At 37.2% G+C, this 26,375-nt stretch overlaps 1 protein-coding gene and 2 long non-coding RNA genes across 5 annotated transcripts in view; 2 read left to right on the top strand and 1 right to left on the bottom strand.

Annotated features, from left to right (window-relative positions):
• Positions 1-11,759, top strand: part of LOC141375384 (uncharacterized) — a 38,864-nt gene extending 27,105 nt beyond the window's left edge. Inside the window, exons 2-3 of the long non-coding RNA XR_012383339.1 lie at positions 8,592-8,674; positions 10,055-11,759. This is a non-coding gene — a long non-coding RNA (uncharacterized lncRNA). The remainder of the gene's footprint in view (positions 1-8,591; positions 8,675-10,054) is intronic.
• The window catches only part of fam189a1 (family with sequence similarity 189 member A1), a 205,886-nt gene that overhangs the window by 70,020 nt on the left and 109,491 nt on the right, over positions 1-26,375 (bottom strand). The gene's annotated exons all lie outside the window — the stretch shown is intronic.
• Positions 14,952-19,363, top strand: LOC141375387 (uncharacterized). The gene is made up of 4 exons (XR_012383343.1): positions 14,952-15,788; positions 15,894-16,508; positions 16,702-16,899; positions 17,239-19,363. It is a non-coding gene; the product is annotated as an uncharacterized lncRNA (long non-coding RNA).

Here is a 26,375-nt window from a genome sequence, read left to right as displayed (position 1 = left end):
CATTTATTATGGTTAGCTGCTAATCCCTAAGAGGGTCATGATAAACACGCTGATCTATAGACCTCGACTGCTGAGGGAGGACAAGTTTCCTCTCAAAGACAAAAAAGCAAATTAGAGACTTTCCAAAAGGGTCACAAAGTAAATCTAGCAGCTGGTTCAGATCAATTGTAAGAGGTTTAAATAAAGGATACATATCCTTGGTCTGAAAAGTCTCCATTCTGATTGATTGTAAGGTGTCCAATAAACAACACAGGCTCATTCTGAAAATGTAGCCCTATATACATTTCTGCAGAATTATGTAGCCAGAGCTACGTATGGCTGCATTTCATCTTTAAAACGAACGCTAAGGGTGGTATGACGATGTTCGTTTTCGCACCTACCAGCTGACCATTTACCTGCATGTGAACGGCTTTTCCTCTGTTAACTGTTACCCGTTTGCCAGTAGCTAAACACGTATGTCAAAAAACTTAAGATGCAGAGCGGATTTGACCATAATGGCGGGGTTCGAATCTGATGAAGAACGGTTCTAGAAAACAGGTAACACAAAAACAAAAGCCAAAAAAATAAAACAAACAAGTAAATAACAGGGTGAGAATGTGGTAAAAACTTTACTTTTTCTGGAGTGCTTTTCAAAACACTGCGGTTGGGTTTAGGGAAGGGAGTGTCATTAGGGAAGGTGCAGGTCAATCAGTGGTTTTGAAAAAACTATTGGCTGAGTTTAGGGAAGGGGGAGGGTGGGTATATCGGTCAGTTAATCAGTTGATTGTCAGTCAATCGACAGCGGCCTCTGGTGGATTCATGTGAGAACAGCAGGCGTGAATGGCACGCATGAGAGATATTTCAGATCTGAAAAAGCGCACACAGCACCCTCTGGCGGATTTGCGAAAACAAAAATTTAAATAGAAAATGCAGCTTCTGGGACATATTTTGCTCTCTCCAGAAATGTGTATAGGGGTACATAATCAGAATGAGCCTGGGTTGCCAATAACTGCGTTTCAAAAAAGATGTTTCAGTTGAGTTCTCTTTTTGAAGACTACACTTCAACAATATAATAAATACCGCCAAAGCAAAGCACAGAAAACACTCCAAAATCATTTGCTAGAAATAAAACAAAGAAAAGGGAAGAAAAAGAAAACATTAAAAAATGTTACAAAAACCATCAGCAAACAAAACAAAAAGCAAAGCAAATCAAAATTAAATGCTGGGGCAAAGGGCAATGATGCAGGGAGGGAGGTGTCTGGACCGTGGGTGGAGTGGTCTACCGCACATCTTTAAGACTCATTGATTAAAATGGACTGAGGGCCACAAGCGCTCCCAGGGGGTCAGTCAGTGATTAACCCACACTTTTCAACTTTTAATCAGTTCCTGACCTCCACAGACCAAAACAAAAGCACCTGGATGGAGCTCTAGCAGAGCAACTCGTAATGAGGTTTGGCTATTATGCCTATTTCTACTAGTAGGTGTGGACTGTGATGCTGAGATGAGAGAGAGAGAGACACAGACACAGAAAAAGGTACAGCGAGGTAGAAACAGCTACATGACAGAAGAGATCAGAGTATCCTTTGTTCCAGCGTTTCAATCAGGAGGCTCAGTAATGGCCATCAGAGGCCCGACCGGGCCGTGACTCATGATGGCCATTAGGGCTAAAGAACCTCTACAGGAGAGCTTTTCTTTTCTCTCACCCATAACTGCATCATGTCAGATAATTAAACCACACATGTCAGAGAAAGCCAGCACTAATGACATAGTGCAGGTTGGGGTTTGCTTGCCATTGCATGGCATCATACAAGAGGATGATGTGATACAAGTCTGTAACATATACTGTATGACACCACCATTAACACATCATGCTTTTTATAGGGGCTGTAGTCAGGGATGGGCAAAAATACACTGAAATGTATTTTAAAGTACCAAATACATCAATTTTACATGTATCAAAATAAACTACAAAATGCAGCAGCCACAACAAGTATCAAAATAAAATACTGTATTTCTGTATTTTAAAAATACTACAAAACACTTTAAAAATGGAGCATGACATTTCTTCGCAAACCATCAATAGGCCTATTGGATCTGTCCCTTCACCATTAAGCTGACTCAGTGAAGTAAACAACTTTTCTCCGCCACTTTGTTCACTTAAATGGGGAAGTTGTGGCCTAATGGTTAGTGAGTTGGACTTGTAACCCAATGGTAACTTGTGTTTCTAGTCACTAAACACACAGATTGGACAGATCATTCCAGTCTACTTTACAACTAGTATAGTTTTAGACTGTTGTTAGATGTCTATTACATTTTTTACCAAGCGGCAACATGTCGCTCTCCCTCGTGAAGCTAATACAGAAGTAACTGAAATGGCAATTCATTGAAACTCCGCTAGGCCGGGCTCCATAATAGAGCACATTTCTATTGACCTCAATGTTAAAATAGCCTAATTTACAGCAGAAAAAAAGTGTTTACAGCCTGGTACAAATAACGATTTTGGTGTATATATTACCCTTGATGATAACTGTGAGGGGTTAATTTTTTTTAGAAATCGTCTGTTTCATTTATGTAAAGTTTTATTAAATCTGCATAATTAAGGGCGTGGCCACTTGAGTGACAGCTAGGTCTCGCTGGTCGCCATAAGGTCACCTCAGCTGATTCCAGCTGATTAGTCGCTGAACTTGGCATATATATATATATATATATATATATATATATATATATATATATATATATATATATATATATATATATTATATTTTTGTTTTGTTTTATGTGGGTTTACACAGTCAGTTGCCTTTTAGAATTATTTCCTACAATTATCAGATAATATTGCATGCTGTGTGCACTTAATTGTGCTAACAAACCGTTCAAGTGGCCTCCATTTCCCAGTTGAGGGAAATTCGTATATACTTATATATCATATCTATAAATGTATTAGTTTTACTTAAGACCATTTATCGTTTATAATTTTCTTTAGAACTGTAATGTACTCCAGAATCTGTCAAATTGATTAGCTGTAGGCTATAGAACAGTCATCTGAAACATTGTCATATAGTGTTATGCCTGAATTTCATAAATAGCCATGCATTTACTACCACAGACTATATTTGAAGTATTTGGAAGTATTTCATGTTTTCCTCCTGTAGAAAAACATCATAAGAACAAAGCTTTGTGGCTCGATTTATCACAACAGTGTTTTTAAAAGACTAAATACTTCATTTGTATAGTGTACAACAAAGCACAAGTGGTCAGAACACAAACGAGTCGCAGGTAATGAAGTATTAAGCATTTCTGCCAAAGAAAAGCCTGTCTAAGCACAGTACTAGCAGCCGTCTGCAGCTCCACGCACTCTCAAATTTGATCTTTTGTAGTAACCTCCGGTCGACACGATAAAGCGCAAACAAAATGGTGAAGGTTGGCCACGCCTACTTGTAGTTTTATTTGCGCTCTTTAGAAACCTATGGGTGACATCACGGATACTTAGTCCATATATTTTGCAATCTAAGATTTTCTTAGAAGAACTAAAAACATAGTAAACACTACCAAACAAAACACTACAAACAAAAATAAACAAGCACATCAAAACACTGGGAAACAAAACACTAAAAACGGAGGGAAAAAATACACAGCAAAACCAAAACTTAGAAACCTCAAGTCTCACACCAACAAAAAAACTCTACAAATCAAAACACCATAAGCACAACAAAAGCAAGAACACTGCAAAACAAAACCAAACAGATCACCATAAGTCAAAAACAACACAAATCAAAACAACACTACAGTATAAACACTGCATGACTTCATACATGAGGACGATGGGACTCAAGTCTGTATGATATATGACTCTGCCATTAACACATCATGCCTTTTATATGTGCTTCAGTAAAGCATGTTCTTTACAATGGGTCAGAATTCACCAAGATGTCAAACACAAAGAAGGACATACTATAATTTATGCCTGCTACTGAATAAAATGAATTTATTTGTGCATGATGGATGTCTTTCATTCAGCCCAGACAGTCACTGTGAGTGAATATAGTTTATGTCATACGGCCCTTTTCTTGAACACAGGGCAGAGGCAGTCTAGATTTCATTGTGAAGTAAATGAGCAGAAAACGGCGGCCTGAAAATAGTTTTTTAATATTGTTTGACATTAGCTTAATAACGGGCAAAGAGACCTTGAGTACAAATAATCAAGAGGCATCAGATAAGCAGTATAATTCATATTCTAATTAATATGGTAGCACAGCCAAGACTAGGAGTCTCTCCAAAGGGAGGGCATTGAATCGGTCTTATCTAAAAATGGGGAAATATCCAATGAATCATCCCTCAGGAATATTACTTCTCATCTTTCTTTCACTCACTCTATTTTGCATTGCATTTTCTTGCACATACACAGCTCTGATGGACACTTAGCAGGCTACTCCAGGGAACACATGTCCAAACAAAGTGTTATAGAGGGATAAAAGCGCATCAGAAGCTCTTCTGACCTCCAGTTCCCAATTTCATATTCAGTAGTTCATGTGCAGTTGCATTTTTAAAAAAAACTTAACACTCAATAGTATGTGTATGTTGAAACAATAATTTTATCCTCAATTATGAAAGGACTTGCATGTACTAACCATTAGAACACTAGGACAAAACAATTTACTTTCGTTCTGCTGTGAGGTCTGATGAAACTGGAGAAAATATTTAGTAATATAGTAGTGGTTTAGGCGACGCAGTGGCGCAGTGGGAAGCACGTTTGCCTCACAGCAAGAAGGTCGCTGAGTTGCTGGTTCGAGCCTCGGCTCTGTTGGCGTTTCTGTTCTCCCTGCGTTCGCGTGGGTTTCCTCCGGGTGCTACGGTTTCCCCCACAGTCCAAAAACATGCGTTACAGGTGAATTGGGTAGGCTAAATTGTCCGTAGTGTATGAGTGTGTTTGTGTGTGTTTGAATGAGAGTGTGAGATGGCAGAGATGGGTTGCGGCAGGAAGGGCATCTGCTGCGTAAAAACTTGCTGGATAAGTTGGCCGTTCATTCCGCTGTGGTGACCCCAGATTAATAAAGGGACTAAGCCGACAAGAAAATTAATGAATGAATGAGTAGTGGTTTAACCATGGCATCCTGGCCAAATTTGCCAACTGGCCTCTGTTTATCATGGTTCCTAACCATCCCCCCAAAAAACTTGTTAATTGATTTGAGTGTCGAGAAATGTGCTATATAAATGTAAGGAATTGATAATAAGAAATAATAACAATGCAATACTCACTGCATATACTGTAAGCTTCAACCTGTGATGTCGACAAACATGCAGGTATGCTTTTATTTTCATTTTTTTCTAATGGCAGTGAAAACCTTCTAATATTTGGTCATTTGGGTCATAAAGATAAGACAAAAGACATCATTAAAAACAGTAAAAACTGTTTTTTTTTATTTGTGGATGCTTCCAAATACAACAAAACCTTGCTTATCTAGAATAGAAAACTTTCACTGAGGGTGCTTTCACATCTGTAGTTCGCTTCATTTGGTCCGGACCAAGGGCAACAAATGATACATTGTTGCATCTTTTGCTGTCTTTGGGTCGTTTTCACAGCACACTGCTGGCTTTGGTCCGAACCAGTTGAAAAAGACCAAATTGCAGTCATGTGACAAAATCCAAATCTCTCATTGGCCAGATGTTGTTAAACATAGTTTTAAACTGCTTATCAATTAGACAGAATTCACGTGTGGGAAAATGCCAATGAATTCCCGCAAGTAAACAAACCGGCAGACATAAAATTTTGCTTTTTACTATGGAGTGACGACTGCGCTGGCTGATTGTATCCCTGCTTTAGAGAAACTATACATTTCGAGAATGAAGCGCGGCCGCAAAACAATGTTTTAATGCATCGCACCTCACTACAGGAGGAGGCGTGAATTATTTCAGCTAAACTGTGACATAGTCATCTTGCGGAAATATTAAAATGATTTTCCCTCTCTCTCTCTCTCTGTTGGTAAAGTGCTATCAACAAATATTTTTCCTCCATGTCCCATAATGCACAGCGCATCGGCCTACGGCAGCTGGATTAGTCCCAAAGGTGCAGTACTTTTAGTGGTTGGGTCTGATTTAGTTCGAATCATATTCTCACCACATACGAACCGCTTCAGGGTTTGTTTGAAAGCGGACCGAGACCACCTCTTCAAGCAGGTCTCGGTACGCTTATTTGGTCTGCTTTTGGTGCACACTCGAGTCTGATTACTGCATTCACACCTGCCCAAACGAACTGCACAAAGAGGAAAAACGAACTCCAGTGCAATTCAACTGAACTAAATAAGGCAGGTGTGAAAACACCCTCAATCTCAGTCTGCATCATCTTTATGTAGAAATGAGCCACAAAAATATTGAATGAATCTCAGAACAAAGTCTACATACACGTACTAATTTTCTATACATTTTGCTAACAGATCATTTAGGATATTGATGCATCACTGTTGTAAACTTTCAAATACTTTCCCGAATAAATAAGGTTGTTCTACATTGAGGACATTTCCACACCTGCGAACATGATCTGGAACAAAACAAAACAGGATTGGTTGGTTGATCTGTAGGTTGTATAACATAGTGAGCGGTCCTTGACCAATTAAAGCAGCCAAAGCTCCCAGACTTCATCTGTCAGGTCTGGCTAGCTCAAGATTAAGGGTGTACTCACACTAGGCACGGTTGTCTTGAACTGTGCCTGGACATGATTGTTCCCCTTCCCCTCTCACCCTCAGCCTGCACTCACACCGCAATTTTAACTCTACAATCACGATCATTCATTGATAATGCGACTGTTCGGAGAAATGCTCTTACTCAGTACAATGGAGATTGCTTTAATTATATTGTTTTGTTTTATTTTAAGTCGTAAGTAATGCGATAACACACAATCAAATATCTTGCTAAACAGATCCACCACTTTTGACGCTCGAAAATGTTTATGAAAGTCATCGTGCTGCACGTATTAGGAGGTTTGCTGAAGGTGCAGCTGTCATGCAGTGAGGGGTTTCTATCTTTCATAAACTTTAACAGTTCCTGTTTATTGAAAAGCAAGAATGATTAATGAATCCATATGAAATGGTCCCTTAAAAGTGATGACGCATCTTCAGTTTCACTCTCAGACAAACTTTGAGCACACACTACAACCGTACCACACCAAAGCCCAACAGAACCATGCTCTGGCACACCTCTTTCAACTGGGCCTGGGCTGCCTAACCAGACAGCCTAGTGTGAGTACACCGTAAGTGTACTATATAAGCAAAGGCAGATTTATAGTATTTAGGAGAATAATAATAAAATTTAAATGTAATACTAATATAAATAATATAAATGTAAAATAAATGCTATTTGTTCAGCAAACAACAGCTCAAAAACATACAATTTTGTTTCCAGCACACAGCCGCAGTATCAAAAACATACTAAACTGTGACCTCAGAGCCAAAGTATCTACAAAACTCATTTGTGTGAGCCATTAAACCCCCCTTGACAACTGCTAACTCCTCTAGCGCTCCAGCCCCCCCTTTGACACAGATAAAAAAACTCCTGACATACGCTCAGAGATCAGTACATTCTAAGTTCAGCACTGACGTAAAAGTGGTTTCATTCCAGACCCACTTAGAGGAACTTCAAGTGTCCTGAAGATTAAAGGCAGAGGAACCAGAAGAGTTTATGCAGGGATTATAAACACAGAACACTTTTGACTGTGCTTATTCTGCATTGAAATAAACCACAGGAACAGTAAGAGCTCTAATCACTTGTGCTGGGATAATATGCACTAGAATACAAACTGGAAATGTTGACAAATATTTACATACAATGAAAAGTAAACAGAGCCAGTCTGTGGGTTTGAAATGAATTCCGTCACTGTAAGAAGTGTCATAACATAAAAATGTCCACAGAACCACTGCGATATGATGTGTGGTTTCTTCTAAAACCTTACATGTCCACTGGCACGCAGTGAGCGGAGCAAGAATGAACAATTCCAAGTCGTTTTTTTATGGAGGTTTGCACTGGGGACTGTAGGATTGACAGCAGAGCGAAACAAGTGAGAGTAAATTGGGAAGTGCTGAATGTGCAAATGAGAGGCAAAAAAAAAAAAAACCCTAGTGGCACTCAATCTATGCAAAGCGAAGCCATGGTCTGTCATAAGCATTTCAGAATCTGAGTTTCTGGTGGATCTGGTGCTTTAAACACACTGTTACAAATGACTATATTTAATTCATATCTCAAAAATTATGTTTGGAAGCTCTCATTGTGGTTAGATTGGGTGCAAATTGACTTTAGGCATCCAGAAATAATTTGTGCATTTTCCCCACCATAATAAGTATAAGCTTTACTTGATTTGATATTTAAAACTATAATAAACTGCCAAGTTTGCTTAAAGTAGCTTAAAGTGAAACACAAACAAACAGGCAGGGAAATGTGAATAATAAAGTTCTGTATAAAAAAAACACTAAATATATAAAATAAGGCCTATGTGTAGACAAAACAACAACAGCAGATGTTTCCCAGCAATACACAACAACATGAATAAATTATGCAAATTACTGTTTACTGTGTAACTGATTGCTGCTTTTATATGCTAATTGATGTTTTTGTTTCACTTTCAGTACTATTAACTGCTCATTGGCTCATGCATTGGAGAGGGTTTTGGAGCAGGGCTATCCGTTTGTCTGACTTATAGCTGTATCAGGTAGACTTTTATTAAGCCTGGGTGGAAACATTTTGTTTTATTTTTTATTTTTTGATGGGGATGTGCGATTTCGATAAGCCAAATGTAATGTTTTGCCATCCTTTTATCTAGGAGTTAATTCAAAGAATGAAATAAAAGGAGTGAAATGATCCAACTGTAACAATCCAAAAGACTATTCAAACAAAATGTGCTTTTGTATTACAAAAATGGCAGTGAAATGGGAATAAAATGCAGGGCAATGAAAATAACGGTAAACTTTTTTCTAGAATGCTATTTAATTTCTGAGATGCTCTAAAAGTACACCAATCACATATCTAAAAACAAAAATAAACAAGTAATAAAAAAGTTGCTATCAAAAACATTTATCAATTTTCTCATCTCACATTATCTCTGGATATATAGGATGTTTCTGAGAATATTTTGTTTATTTTGTCTTTAAATCTCATGCATTTTTTTGGCAAAGTTATTTAACAAATGAGTTGTTAAATAAATTGACAGCATTAACCACTTGATGTATTTTCCATTAAAAATGAAATTTCTTTAAATAATGATTTTGCACGTTTTTAAGTATAGAAATCACTTATAACACTGATTATCAAATAAACACTGCATTTTCAAAGTTGAATGTTTATACAATTTAAATGAATACTTATCGTAAGAACATCAACAACGAGCTGTAGAGTCAGTAAAGTAGAACAATAACATTCATATTGAACTGAAATTAATTACTGTACCTCTGACTAAACTAACAACACCAGCATTCTGTAGAACTGAATGTGCATGATGTACTGAAATTGTTTCATAACGGAGAAACTTCAAACCAAATTGTCTATAATTGCTTGTTGTAGTATTCTAGTATTGCTTGTAAAGCTGCGTTGACACAATATATTTGAATAAATTAGTATTTTTTGGAGCTTCAGTGTTGCTGCCTTTTTGAACATATTTTTGCACCTTTTGCTGTTTGGCTGAGCACTCATTTAGAGTGATGTGCGTTGGCTTTAGCGTTTGGATTTGATGCCACACCTCCTTTAAAAAATTGAATACTGGAAAAAAAACTGTTATTTTACTTTTTTTTTTTTGCCGGTACCGTAAAATAACGGTTGTTAAATTACAGAATTTCCATTAAATTTCTGTAATTTAATGTATGTTATTTTTTACGGTAAATTTCCGTAATTTAATGGCTGTAATTTAAAAAAATTTTTCCACCACTCCAGCTGCTGGAAAAAAACGTAAAATAACGTTGTTTGTTTTTTTTGGTACATTTTTATACAACTGAACTCATACAAATTGACTGTCATTCAAATGTGTACGAAATAGCCACAATTTTGACAAATTTAAAATAGTTATGTTTCTTCATGAGTTGTATCTTTGTTTTCACAGGAAAGCCAAAGCCTCCAGACTTTCATCCGTGAGTCAGAGGTTTGGCTACGTGAGACTAAGGGTGTACTCACACTAAGCACGGTTGTCTCGAACTGTGCCTGGAAGTGACTGTTCCCCTTCCCCTCTCACCCTCGGCTTGCACTCTCACTGCAATTTTGCCTTCAGAGTCTGAGCACACTTTCTTCCTCGATGATGTGACTGTTCGGAGAAGTGCTCTTGCTTAGTACAATGGAGATTGCTTTAGTTATATTGTTTGTTTGTTTTTTTTTAAAGTTATATTGTTTTCTATTATTTAAAGGGCCATGAAACCCCCTCGTTTCAGCAGGGTGTTTTCACACCTCTACTTTGGAAAAAGTCAGAAAAGTAGGCGTGTCCAGCTCTGTTTAGGGGGGAGTGTCGGAGGAACTAAAGTGGGATGGTGTGGGAGTGTCTATTTGGGCACGCGCGAGTTTCAGTCAAAATACACACACATGAGAAAGTGATGGTGTTTAACCTACATGGACATCTTTAGTCGAATTATTTGCCAAATTATTAAATGTTGGACTTTAACTGCAGTTTGGCTCTTTCATTCAGGGAATTCATTCATGCCCCTATCGACAAACGCAATATTTGATTCAAGGATCTGCTCTAAGCGTGTATTTTTCATGCAATGTTTGATACGGCACGGCGAATGAGAGAAAAAAAAACTCCACATTTCCCGGAAACTTAGATGCACACGGCAGGTAGCGTCAGAAAGCCGCGTGTGTTATTCCGGTCACAAAATGCGGTGCTATGTTTGCACTCAGTGCAATAGTTAACTTAATTCGATACGAACAAACTGAATAAACAAAGAGCACTGGTCCCTCACTTACCAAATCTGTAGAGACAGGACAATCACCAGCAACTAGAGCCGCGTCTTTATGAAGAGAATACTAACGTTACAAGCGAATCCGGATTTCAGCGTTTGCAGATGAGAACAGCTCTCAGGTAAACAATGTTCCTCCTTAGACACGTAAGTTATTGTTGTCGAGCGTCGCGTACACTGTTAATCCACACGTGATCCAGATAAGCTCTCACAGAGAGAAAATGAAAACGAAACTTAACGGCAGCAAACTATAAAAGCAACACTTCACGCTTGTTTTGCCAACACAACGTGGCGTCTCTGTGGCGTAAACGCGGTGACACTAATGAATATTAATGAAGTTGCACAATAGAGCGCGCTGATTGGTTTGAACCAAGCCTTACTCATGCATTAATGCAGCACACTGTAAGACGTAATAAGACTCACTCTGGCACAGACGCCCAGTCTGCACGCTGGAATACAACGATATTATGTCATGACCGTGACGCAGCTTCAAAAATTCGTTTCAAACAGGAAGTACGAATTTGCTTGAAATAACGCAAAAACAACCAATTTACACTTTTTAGTGAAATATAGGTGTCCTAATAGTGTTTTTAGCAGTGTGGGACACATATACGACTGTCAACAGCTCAAAAAATGTGTTTTGGTGTTTCATGACCCTTTAAGTTGTATGTGATGCGATGACACACAGTCAAATATTTTGCTGAACAGATCCTCAACTTTTGACCCTCGAAAAAGTCATCGTGCTGCAGGTATTGGTTTGCTGAAGGTGCAATGAGGGGTTCATATCTTTGAGAAACTATGTTAGTTCCCGTTCACTGAAAAGTGAGAATGATAATAAATCCATATAAAATGGTCCCTTATAAGTGATGTCGTGTCTTCAGTTTCAGGCTCAGACTCGCTTTGCACTCACACTACAACCGTACCACACCAAAGCCCAACCGAACCGTGCTCTGGCACACCTCTTCCAACTGGGCCAGATGCCACCTAACCGACCATAAGCTAAGGCAGATTTATAGTATTTAGGAAAATAATAATATAATTTAAATGTAATAGTAATATAAATAATCTATTATTTTACATTTTTTCCCGCCAGCAGCACTGTAAAATAATGGACGTTAAATTACCGAAATGTCAATTTAAATTTCTGTAATTTAACGTCTGTTTTTTTTTTTACAGTAAATTTCTGTAATTTAACGATTGTTATTTTACATAACTTTTTCCAGCACCCCAAATGCGGAAAAAAAAACGTAACAGTGTATTTTCACATGACTGAACTCGTACAAATTGAATGTGTAACAAATTTTTACAAACTAGCCACCAATATGACAAATGTAAAATAGTTACGTTTCTTTCCGGGTTGTATCTTTGTCTCAGATTGTCTGTTTTCGCATATCAGCAGATCACTGTGGCTTGTTTTTCCCAATCTCTTACAGCTCTTGACAGTGAGCCTCAGAGATTGATCTCCGGTCTGAGGAGAGAGGCAGGACTCTCTTCTGTCTCCAACGGCTTCACTCAAAACAACAACAGCACTCTTTAATACAGGAAAAGGATGGAGAAACTGGAGGACACTGGTGGAGCCCCCAAACACCAGGGCTGTCAGAAAGACAGATGCATGTGTGTGTTGGCGAAAAAAGAGTGTGCCGCAGTCCGAGAGAGCCCTTTTAAAAGCGAAGGAGGAAAAATGAGATTCAGTTGTTGGTCTTATGATATTATAAAACCTATAAGACAAGAGCTCCGATGCATAATAAATGGAGTCTTTCACAACTCTCTCATTAATGAAAATGACAGAGAGTGGCAGCGTTATTTAGAAAACGTCTCTGAAACGGCAGCTCCCCCCATGTTCACTCAAGCTCCCACAATCCCCTTTGTCAAAATGGATGAACAGAGCCATTACTACGACTGTACTGTACAAGCAGAACCAAATGCGAGGCTCCGTGACTATGTTAAGTAAAGCTACATAATGGTCCCATTGAGAGAGAACAAAATATATGAACATGGAGACTAATTTAAGTGTGTGCTTGCCTTTCCAAGGACGTGCTGATAAAAAAGAAGCCGGAGATTAAGACTGAACTCTGTCTGGAGGTCGTGTTTTTCATTTTTCAGATCATTACAGTGTTTGCACTGATTAGCCTTAATGGATTATGTCTATATTTAGCCAGATTACTTTAAGCAAATGCATTTAAATATAATTTATATATACACAGTACCTTTATCTAAGACAATAGTTCTGTAGAAAATATTTCATGTCATTACAGTATTTTTTGCAGGTAAGACTTTTTGATGGGATTGTGTCTACATTTAGACAAGGGTTTATTAAATAATGAAAACACACGTGCACACACAGACATTAATTCATCTCCAAAAAGAATATAAAAATGTATATATATATGTATATATATATATATATATATATACACACACACACACACACACACACACACACACACACACACACACACACATATACATATATATATACATGCATACATAAATACACAGTTAAAGTCAGAATTATTAGCCCCCCTGTTCCCCCCCCCCCCCCCCCCCCCCCGTTTGTTGATTTTTGTTTAATAGAAAGAAAGTTTCAAGTAACATTTAAAGGTTTAACTAGGTTAATTAGGCAAGTTATGGTAATTATGCATGTCATTGTATAACAGTGATTTGTTGTGTGGACAATTGAAAACAAATATTGCTTAAGTGGGCTAATAATATTGACCTTAAAATGGTACATAGCAAATAAGGCTTTCTCCAGAAGAAATAATATGATAGAAAATATTGTAAAAAACAAAAACAAATCCTTGCTCTGCTAAACATAATTTAGGAAATATTTGAAAAAGAAAATGAAGTTCTCAGTAAGGCTAATGATTGTGACTTAAACTATTTATATGTCCTTATATTATATAAACTTATATAACCTTTCTATATTACTAAAGTATTTCTGTATATTAGCCTAATGAATTACATCTTTAGCTGAATTAATTTATTGGTTAATAAAATAGTAGAATAATAAAAGTAGAATATGTAAATTCTTTAAATTTGATACTAATGAATGCGTAATTTATTAAAAACTGGTAGAAGTAGGCAGATAACAGACATGGGGCTCTCATTTATCGATCTAGGTGCAAAGTCACATGCACATGGTACAAAAGCATTAAGGGCATGTCCGAATCCACTTTTGCTATTTTAAGGACAGAAAAATACGTTTTACGCTGAAGTGCATGTTCTAGCAGAGTTGCGCTTATTCTCTTAATGAGTTATGGTTGTGTTTTAAGCATAATGTGCAATAAACCAATCAGAGTCTCATCTCCCATTCCCTTTGAGAGTCAGTTGCGTTGCGCCATGGCACATTTGCTATTTACATGGCAGAAAGAGTAGACAAACTGAATGCTTCGCTAGTGAAAAAAGTTAAACTGACCATCTGCAGCACAAGGATACGGAATGAGCCTCCTACATTCGGCCTCTTTACTTTCTCTTTACCTTTACTTTACTCCTTTACTTTCGTGGAGTAGAGAAACAGTGTTATACGCACTCCACTGAAGACATCCATTAGCCTTACTTTCTCTTTACTTTTACTTTACTCCTTTACTTTCGTGGAGTAGAGAAACAGTGTTATACGCACTCCACTGAAGACATCCATTAGCCTACATATTTTATTTAGTTTGTTACGCACAAAGATTTGTTTTAAAACTATTTCTAAATTCTGTTCTAATTTCCAGTAAATGAATAAATGAACAATAATAATGAAGTGTGGTCAAAATTCTGAGTTATGTCCAAACACACGTCCTGTTCTTATGGCCCATGTGGTGATTGATACATCTTTAAAACCCAACAGGCAGACAAATCTAAATTAAATCCAAATCTTTATTAAATTATTTATTAAATATTAATATGCATATAATAAATAATGATGCTAATAATAATGACATTATACCAATGCAAATTGTCATGAATAAACTGAAAAAGCACCCCGAAGATGAAGAAGGCATGGAGGCAGTGGGTTTTATATTTATGTAAAAAATAATACTTTTTATAACATTTTGATTCTTTTTTTTTCATATGTAAAGATATTTGTGTATTGCTGTACATGCTGTGTGTTTTTAGCAAAGTGTAAGTGTTTTGGACCTGCATAGGCACATAATTAAACACTCTGTGCTGGACTTTAGACCAGCCTTCAGTTAGTCAACAACGCAGTCTATTTCAGTTCCTCAAAATAGCAACGGGCCAACAATGCGCCTTAACACACCTCCTTATTAGACTGGAACACCTGAGTCCACAAAAAGGCTAAAATGGATTTGCTGTTTAAACACAGTGGTGCAAAACATGAAAATTAGGATTGCACTGGTCTAAAAATAGCAACAAATTGTGCCATACATGCCTTATTGCGCCAGGTGTATGATAGGGCCCATGGATTTACTTCATGATGTATGGCAGTTGAGAAGCAAATGAGTGATGTAAAACCAGTTGAGAAGTCCAGTGCTAAATAATACAAATGACATTACAAGTGTGCCAGGATTCCTCCCATGAGATTCTGTTTGAGAGAGAAACGGGGCACCTATTATAAAGGGCCTTTACACAGTCACATACATATACACACATGTACAAATCCACAAATGACACCGTACTGCAAAATGGGCAAAAACAGCCTTGTGCCAGCATTTGCCAAGTCTGGAATGACCCTGTGGAGACTAGTGTTAATTATATGAAGCTATTTGGTATGAGTTTTACTTTCTAAGGACCATGGGCTTGTGCACCAGCATGTTTGTTGTACTGAGCTTTAAAAGCATATAGTTCACCCAAAAATTTTATTTACTCACTATATACTCACCCTCAAGTGATTCTACACCTTAATGACCTTTGGTTGAACATAAAAGACCATATTTGAAGAATCTGGTCACCATTTACTTCCATAGTGGGAAAATTAAAGACTTTGACATTCTTCAAAATATCTTCTTTTGTGTTCAACAGAAGAAAGAAACTCAATTAAATTTTGAGTAGAGAGTGAATAAATGATGAGAAATTTTCATTGTTAGGTGAACTAACCCCTCAATTACAAACTAAAATGGATTGAAAATAACTAGATCCTTTAAGACTTGTTCGACCTATGACAGAATAAACAGTACAATGAGGGCACATCTAGCTTGAGTCAGAGCCATAGAGTAATGAGAACTTTTCTGTTTTCAGACTGAGCTTTCTAGATGTTTGTGTTGAGCAGATTCACGCATTGAAGTGATGTACGGCTCACTGTCACTGAAGCCTGGTGAGAAACCTGCTCATCCCTGCCCATCTGATGATGATGATAAGCAACAGAAGTCAGCCGGGTTATAAAGAGCAGGGTGTTGGAGCATTAATATTGCATACAGTAATCAACAATAATGCAGCTGGAATTTCAGAGACATGCTCTACTGGATGACACTGCAGCGCTAGAAGTCATTTAAATGCAATATAAATTCAGAACAGTCTCTCTAAAAGTGACAGTTTCAGTTTTTGCTTCTGTTGAACACAAAAGAAGATATTTTGAAAAATGATGAAAACCAGTAGCTACTAATATCTAAAGTATTTGCTTTTCCTACTATGGGAGCTATTGGTTACAGGTATCAAACATTCTTCAAAGTATCTTCTTTTGAGCCAGAGGTTGAGTAAGATTTTATGTGTATTTAAATTATATATATATATAATAGAAATACGCCTAAACTTACTATGTACATTTACTGGCCACTTTAATAGGTACACCTTACCAGTCCCTAGTTGGACCCACTCTTGCCTTCAGAACCGCCTTACTTCTTCATGGCATAGATTCAACAAGGTACTGTAAAAATATTCCTCAGAGATTTTGGCCCATATTGACATGAGCAGATTTGTCGGCTGCACATCCATGATGCGAATCTCCCATTTCCCCACATTCCAAAGGTGCTCTATTGGATTGAGATCTGGTGACTTTAGAGGCCATTTGAGTACAGTGAACTAATTGTCATCTTCAAAAAACCAGTCTGAGATGATTCACGCTTTATGACGTGGAGCATTATCCCACTGGAAGTAGCCATCAGAAGATGTGTACACTGATCATAAAGAGATGGACATGGTCAGAAACAATACTCAGGTAGGCTGTGGTGTTGACACAATGTTCAATTCATACTAATGGGCCCAAAGTGTGCCAAGAAAGTATCCCTCACACCACCACCACCACCACCAGCCTGAACCATTGACACAAGGCAGGATGGATTCATACTTTCATGTTGTTGACACCAAATTCTGACTCTATTATCCGAATGTCACAGCAGAAATTTACACACATCAGACAAGGCAACGTTTTACTATTCTTCTTTTGTCTAATTTTGTTAAGGCTGTGTGAATTGTAGCCTCAGTTTCCTGTTCTTAGCTGACAGGAGTAGCATCCGGTGTGGTCTTCTGTAGCCTTAAGGTTTTATGTGGTGTGCGTTTAGAGATGCTCTTCTGCATACCTCGCCTATAACGAGTGGTTATTTGAGTTACTGTTGCCTTTCTATCAGCTCGAACCAGTCTGGCCATTCTCCACTGACCTCTGGCATCAACAAGGCATTTTCACCCACAGAACTGCCCCTTGGATATTTTCTCTTTTTCGGATCATTCTTTGTTACTCTAGAGATGGTACCTAATAAAGTGGCCAGTGAGTGTTTATGATACTATAGATCAAAATTGTTTGCGCAAGTTTTCAATGAATTAACAACTTTTGAGTGTCGGAATAATATACATGTTTCATACAGTATGTTGACAAATCAAAAAAGTGGGAGAAATAAACAGTCAAATTTTATATATGAAAATGTTTCACAACTTAACTCACACAAAGTTTACCTGCAAGTAAAGTAAACATAAAAGCAAAGGTAAAATAACATAATGCTATAGATGTGGTGTCAAACATGTTTAAATATGCTCATAAATAAATTAATTAATAAATAAACATAACACTTTAATAAAATCTAATAGTTCAAAAACATGACAAATAACATGACAATGTATTTAGTCCACTTACTCCTTCACCGACTTTCCTGCTCCCTCACTTATTCTCACATTGCTGAAATGATGTAATGAGTCATGTCTCATTTACTTCAGTGTTTCATTTTAAAATGCCCAAGTTTGTTTTACGGTTACACCAATACACACTACCTTGACCTAAAATGCTAAAGAGCCTTTTTTTATAGTTTAGAAATGCCAGTGTTCCATTTCAGAGTGTATAAGCCAGTTTTTGAAGGAACGGAAATCTGCAGTCACTCTCTGACTAGTCTTTCATCTCATACTGATCCATGATGAATCAAGCCCTTTTCATTTGAACATTACACAACTAGAAGACAACAAGTATGGATGCTGCCAAAAATATGTGCATGTTCGTGCATGAACTATCACATAATGGCTGTATTGTGATGAGCATATTTCTGAAAACACCAGTCTGGATGAGGAGAGCTTTCATTCTAAAACACCTTTTTAAATAAAAATGCACTAGTGTAAATGGCACCTGCAGTGAACTGCTCTGACCCTCTATCTGACCTCCTGACCCCATGAGCAGATTTAGCTCAGTGGTCCCTGCTATGATCGATACACCAATCTGCTCCATGCCTTCATCACTGCCTATGAGATCAATAAACACTGTTCAGGACTCCACTTCCTTCCACCTGTCCTTCCTCTCTTCCCCAGCACGTGTGTCTGTGTGCAGGCCTCAAGATAAAAACAGAGGTTTCCGTATATCTGATTTTCATTAAACCTGTTTTGGTTATATTGATCAAAGAGCTTGTATGAATGATGATTTAACTGTAAACAGTGTTAGTAGTCGATGAACAGGGATGTCAATGGACTCCAGTGCATGTTTCTATTGTGCTGAATGTGACATAGCCAATCACAATTAATGAATTCAGATGTAAAGCGAGTCATTCGATCTTTTTTATTAGCTATAAAAGTGTAATAAAAGTGTCATATCATTTTCTTTCTCATATAACCATTTCCCCATCAGTATTATTTTTTGTTCATTTATGGGTATTTATGATTATTTTCACAAATCGTACATGATCACAAACAGATTATCTTTTATGAATGCCAACACTGAACATAGCAAAAGAAAATAAAGAATCTCTATATTCCATAAAAAAAATAAAACATCTTTATCATTTTAAAGATTTTAGGATTTTGTTCTAAACAAAAATGAAATAACACAAATAATTTAAATAAAAAAATACAGAACAAAATATGAATAATCAGACATCAGAGTCCATCAACACTTCCAACTCTTGCCCAGTTCAATACCTTATTGTGGCCATTGACATTTTCTTTGTAGGGTTAGCCAGTTTTAATTTATATGGCCAGCATGTTATATGTACTGTATATGTGGCACCAATAGGCTAGTGGTTAATGTGTTGACAAATACAGTAGCACTGAGTTAAAGTCCCAGTTTGAGGCTTGCCAATACTTTCCTGTCTATATTCCCCTGTCTTCATTATACTGCCCCCAAAAATAAAACATTTTTAGTTTTTATTCATTTATTTTAGGTTCACTCCACTGTGGTAACCTCTGATAAATAAGAGACTAAGCTGAATGAATGAATAATTAAAAAATAAAATGAATAATAATTATAATTAAAAAAAAAACAATCAGAACAATGTAGTACAGCTGATAAATGATGGTTTATTGCCAGCATTTGACCTACGACAGACGCATGCACTGTATTTTTCTGCACTTTGTTTTTATAAATCAAGCTCAGAAAACAATCTTTAAGAAATTATAAATGTGTTTTCCAAATATAAAGAGTTATCGGTTGTAGCCAAATTTTCCATATCAGATGTGTTTTTGTTTACTTTCTCTTCTCTGTAACTGATCATCACAAGCCCTTAATCTTCTCACGCTTGGACTATTGTGTTATATAGGGAGCTGTTCAAGAAAACTGAGTTTGAAGATGCGATCAGCTTCTTCAAGGAGGGCCATAAAACTCCCCCCTTTCAGTTCAAGTATACCTAAGAATTAAAAAAAAAAAAAGCTCCAAGGTAGGTGTGGTGTGCTGCGAGCAGAAGGAGGAGTGGGCGTGGCCGGCAGAGCAGGGGGAAAAAGTGTTGTCAGTTGGCTCACAAAATGAGACACAAACCTTAGAGACACATGATTTTTTAGTTTACAAAGTTACATATGCTACATATGTTATTGGTAATTTCATATACACATAACCACAATTTGTTACATCATTATAAAGATAATCATGTTTACATAAACACCGTAAATGAGAAGGACATTCCTCCTGAATCCCCGGATCTGAATGCAGACACAGTGGATAGCAGTGCAGCAGGTCTCTTGCCCTATCTATTTCAACCTTTAGCCCTGCTAGTAATCAGGAAGATTTTAAACATAGCTGAATACAGCAGCACGGATAGGCCATGTGTCTGAATGGTAACGAAATCAACTAATAAAAGACAAAGTCCGCCATTCTCTAATTCTCGTACAGCTCTCCCGACAAAAATGCTTGCTGCAAACCAACAGCTTTGCTGTATCGGCCCCGACAGCATTGCGGGGAAGAAACATGCAACAAACATCGTGGATAATGGAAACAAACACATACAATCCGTGCGTGGACAGTCTTACCCAGTCATGGGTTTTACAGCTTGGCAGATTTGAAATTTCAAAAAAGTGCTCTAGGGTGTCTTGAACCTTTAACTTACATTATTATCATCTGTCCTCTTATTTTTTCTGCCAAATGAACATTTTGAATAGATGCTGGTGATGTAATATTAAGTGTCAAAAGTCTTGAAATTGTGTCAGTGGCAAAAAAATAGATAAAAAAAGGACATGAAAACTGAACTAAAAAAACTCCAGTAAGTAACTTATCAGAAGGACGATCTAGAGGTTACATGCGCGTGGTGTTTAAAACACAGTGCTTTATTATCTGGCCTATGGGCGTCTTGCAGTGCAAGCTTCTAATCCTATAAGAAATCAGGTTGTGAATGCTGATCGTCTTCTCGGCTGTTTGCCTTTGACTCTCTGTGATTATAACGCTTTAACACCGGCGCTGTAATCAGAACCGCCAGGCTGCCCTCCTCCACCTCCCTCCGCTTAATCAATCTGACCCAGCCCAGATTAGCAAGATCATAATCAACATCATGCTGGGCCAAAAAAAAAAAAAATACCGCCCACTCCCTCCGGCACACTGGACACCTTGCGGTCACGGTGACATATGTGGACTGTCCTGCTATCAAGGCCTTCCGATAAAAGCGGTCTGCTGCGCTGCAGGGAAATAAAGCTTTATTCACCTTGCATGTAATCAGAGTGGAGCAGATGCTAATTGCAGAGTCTTTGCTGGATGTAAAGGAGAGAGCAGAGGCTCGACTCCAGAGAGGAAACTCGAGGAGGATCTGAAGCCCTTTAGGCTTTCAGTTCTCTCTGTAAGTGTTCTAATTAATTTTTTTGCCTCTTAAGGCAGCAACTTCAGAAAATAGCTGTGTGCCATAGGTGTGCCATCAATTTCTGTGTGTGCGTGTGTGTGTGTACAGGAGATATAAGTGAGAGTGAGAAACAAGAGTCATGATATGCTTGATGTAATGAAAGAAATCTGCAGAATGCACATAGCATATTGTTTATTCATTATCGAATTTTAGTGCAGAACACTTACACTGATGCTGAAATGAATAAAGTTGTTTTAATTGCAGTAGCCTGGGTTTGGTAAACTTAGCTTGTTTGTGAAAATACTATTAAGGCTATAAATACTATTGCCATTTTAAAATACTATTAGAAGTTAAATAATTGTTTTTGTTTTGTAATATTTTATAATATGCTTTTAATAAAGCATTAGAAACATTCTCGTCAAGTAATAACTTTTAGAATTTGAGAAGATATTTTAGACTTCTGTATCACATCATCTTTAAGACCTATAAGTGAATACAACAGTATAACAAGATTTTAAATACAGTACAAGCATCTACTATCATATATGATAGATAATAGTTAAAAGAATAGTTGAAGTCAGAATTATTAGCCCCCCTTTGAGTAGTTTTTTGTTCTTTTTTAAACATTTCCCAAATTATGTTTAACAGAGCAAAGAAATTTTCACAGTATGTCTGATAATATTTTTTTTCTTCTGCAGAAAGTCTTATTTGTTTTATTTCGGTTAGAATAAAAGCCGTTTTTATTATTTTTTAAACCATTTTAAAAGTCAAAATTATGAGCCTCATATTTTTTTGATTACGCAATAGCTAGCCTAATTACCTTAACCTGCCTAGTTAACCTAATTAATCTAGTTAAGCCTTTAAATGTCACTTTAAGCTGTATAGAAGTGTCTTGAAAAGTGTTTAGTAAAATATTACTTACTGTCATAATGGAAAAGATAAAAAAAAAATCAGTTATTAGAAATGAGTTATTAAAACTATTGTTTAGAAATGTGTTGGAAAAATCTTCTCTCCATTAAACAGAAATTTAACAGGTTTAGAAGCCCAAGACCTCTGCACAAATCTATCAATCTAAAAGATCTAAAAGAAATGAGATCATTAGAATAGATTATTAGCAAAATTATCATATTTTTTACACCACCAGCATAACATGAAAAAGATTTTGTACAACAAAATACAAATGATATACAACTGATAATAATCAAATGACCCTTAAATAATTACAAAACTAGAGCTTACACTTACAGACATATATTTTAACGTTTAAATCTGCCACAGAATTAAAACGCATGTGTGTTACTGTTGACCATACACTGAGAGAAAATGAAAGTAAAACTGAATGCAGTACTTTTAATGTCAACTAGGTGGCGGGTCAAAACCACAAGTGGCTAGACGCGACTGCACAACAATGATAGTGGTTCAAAAATATATGTTTTGGCGGGCTGAAACTCATTATATTTTTGACATTAGTTGCGGGTCGGAGGGAGGAGGAGGGCGGATTTACAGCCTGTGAACCAGCAGTTTGAGACCCCTGTTCTGTACTATTTTCTATACATACTGTTTATAATATTCAGGTCTGGACCCTGTGAAGGCCATTTCATGACTGCCTTTGTTTTATCAGCTGTTTTTCTCTCCAAATATAATTTTATTACATTAGCATTAGGGATCATTACCATGCTGAAAAATAAAACTATTACAAATTAGGTGCTTGCTAGTAGGAATTACATGATGTATTAAAATCTGTCTTTTTTTCAGCATTCACAATCCCATCAATTCAGGCAACATTGACAACAGCTCTCGCAGAAATGCAGATCAAACAAAGACAGAGACGCCAGTATTTTTCATTCCCACATCTTTCTCTTTCCGTCTTGGGGGCATTTTACCAATTATAAAAAAATAAACAATAGACTTGCATTGACCTGCACTTAATACATAAAAGACTAAATGATCATACCAATTATTTGATATATTTTAAATTGGAAATAGAAAACTTCTACTGACAAATATGTAAAATCTAGTGGTTTGAAGGTGAAAGGCCAAAATAAACATTCAGAAGCTGTCACTGGGGAGGTATCTGTTCAAAAGGTACATAAATGGTTTATACTGTAACAAAATGTTCACATAATAGTACCAGCAAAGAATCTTGCCAAAAAACAGAAAAAAACAAAGCATTCTTTTGGCCTCAAAATGTGAACTCTTCCTATTTAGATTCAGGATTCGAATTTTAAAAGCCTGTAAATGTATTAAACAGGTTTGAGAACATATAAACCTTGTCCTGAATCTCTTTCTTCTTTTCCCTTTCCTCTTTTTTTTTCTCTCTCTGGGGCATGTGACTTGGGTAGCTGCATGGAGACAGAAAACCTTCATGCAAGTGGACGACTTTACAAACACCCTGCTGTCAGCGTGCTACTCCATTCGTGACAAGTGTCAAAGCGCAGTGTGGAAGAGCCACCTGCTGCATGAAGATCACATCATTCCACACAAGCGGACAGGTGAGTCAGGACAAACGGTGAAAAAAAAACTGCAATCTGCTCCTGTTTAGGAGAACAAAAAGATGAATCAAGCTCACTAGCAAATAAAGATTCATTACTGCGCTATTCACTAACAAATTATTACCCCAGAGAGCTGTTACAGACCCACACTGCTGTAGTGTTTTTTCAGTAACCAGCTACAAATAAATAAGAAGAGAAGCAGATAAGTGGGGTTTTTAATAACGCACGCAAGCCATCATCTGTTGTTCTCATTTATAAAAGTCATAATTTGAAGAGGGATTCCAGGAGGCAGAGGAAATGAGCATAAATGAGAGTGTATTCCCAGAAGGCTTGGGATGAGCTGTAACGCAGTGTGTGGGTGTTTGGGTAATCATCCAAAAGGAGTCTGCTGTTTTTGTTAACAGTTATGAGTGTTTGCTTGCTGCTGTCATGTGATGACATCTGACAATAACGACAGTTGACGATATAAATCCAAGCAAGTCAACCTGAAAGACACCTGTAAATGTGTGTACGCTCATGCTTACTTTTATTGCTATGAGTCGTTTACAACACTGATGCATTCACAATTAAATGAATTTGGAGAGGCAGGTGTGGAAACACACACACACACACAGAACACAGAAGGCACAAATAAGTTCTCATGTCACATCAGAAACGTTTACCAGGTAATCATATGCGGATGAGAGGGCTTCGTGCCAGTTTGTTTGCGACATAGTGAAATGAGTGACGGCTTGAGGTGGAGCGTGAGAGAAAAAACTGAGGGAAAAGAAAAAAAAAGAAGGAGCCAGAATGAGGCTGTGACGCGTGTGTCAAACTTTGTCACAGTCGAGCTGTGACTGAGGCTTCGAAGCTGTCCTAGATATCCAAACATTCCTTTTCAGTAAGACGCAGAAAGTGGAGAAGAACATGCACATATACAGCACCATGTTTCTCCAGGTGCAAGGAAGGAACAGCGTGTAACATTTTAGTTGGTTAGCTTTCAGATTTTGATTTGAGGACCATTTTCTTTACTTCTAACCATAATAAGCAGTTGATTTATTTTCGTAATTGCCCAATTGGTGCCATTACCACTATATTAGCATTATGTTTACTTTCTAATTTCTTTAATTCTGTAAGTAAGTTACTCATAGTGAGCCATTCTTTCTCTTTTTAGAGTGCTTGTAATGGCTATCCATTTTCCTTAAATTACTGTCTTAAATGCTTTCCATAATATAGTGCTTCCGCTAGGAATTTTTTCCAGCTGTGGCAGCAGGTCTTTTACACAAATCTACCAACTACCTATGGCATTATTTCAATGACAGACGGAGAAATTTTGAGAGCGCAGTATTACAAGTCGAGATCGCATTTATGCAATACAAGCACGCAAATCTTTTTGCTTGCGCGCCAATTTCCTCTGCTTGTGTACAAAACGTCTTGCACACCCCCTCAAATATACCCTGCTCAAGCCCAGATCTTCTTGTGCGCTCTCAAATAGCAGAAGTGCTCTCAAAGCTGCTGATGTGCGATTTAGCGTGTTTATGTAATGAGTATGTCTCCAACATTTATAAGATTTGCTAGGAATATTTCTGAATGTCTCCAATAGGTTAAACAAATAACGCACAGCACTACTATGGTTACAGAAAAGTTTGCGCTGTTATAATTCACTTGCCTATTAAAAACAACAACATCAATGACTGAATGTTTTGAATGAGAAGCTGTAATGTAGCCGTGGAGGGATGCATTTTGGTGAGGCGCCCAGCCATAAAAGAATGAATGTATCAAAAACCATGTAATACCTCACTATTGCTCTTTTCCTCTAAGGCCTTGTCCACATAAACATGGGTATTTTCAAAACTCCACTTTTATTCCTACACTGTTTCTCCAGACAAAAATGGACTGGAATGGAATGTTAGATGACTAAAACTAAAACTTCCTTAAATCTCTGGCCAGCGTGAATAATTTTTGAAACTTCCGGTACAGTGTGGTAGAGTGTACACTAAAACCAGAAATTTCACCTCATGAAGTCCTGCTGTCAGTGTGCATGCAGCTTTCTCCTTTCTGATTGGCCTGATCTGGGTTACCACCAAACATGAAAGATGCAAATGAGGTAAATAATTAATTTTTACAGTTCTGAGAGCTATGAAAAGTGTCCTCTACAACAGTGGTTCCCAACTTTTTATGCCTGAGACCTCCTTTTTCCCCAGAAAATATTGTATGATAATAATTTACATAAATTTAATGATATTAATCGCTCATGTGAATTTAAAATAAGGATGACAAAAAATGTTGTTTTCAAACAAACTGTATGTTTATCACTATATCTAGAAATGTTTATGTACAAATAATAGCCTAATGTAAAATATAAAAGCAATCAACCGATTTCTCAGATGATGACAAGCTGACAAAACATTGCTGCAGCTCTGAAACAAGTTTTAATCATGGAGAAAATAACAAAGCACTGCTTTGCAATGTTTATCTGAGATAATTAGTCTTACCGAAATGTGGATATTCCATACTAGCTAAAGCTCAGTAAATTCTTGTCACGGGACTCGGTGCGCTCGCCAGATTCATTGGTGCAAAAGAGTCACGCCGCTTGTGTGCGCAAGCCACACCTTCGTTGG

The sequence above is a fragment of the Danio rerio genome, chromosome 7 (assembly GCF_049306965.1).
Source record: "Danio rerio strain Tuebingen ecotype United States chromosome 7, GRCz12tu, whole genome shotgun sequence".
Taxonomy (NCBI): domain Eukaryota; kingdom Metazoa; phylum Chordata; class Actinopteri; order Cypriniformes; family Danionidae; genus Danio; species Danio rerio.
The sequence above is the reverse complement of the archived record's forward strand: the minus strand, read 5'-3'. Positions and strand labels throughout refer to the sequence as shown.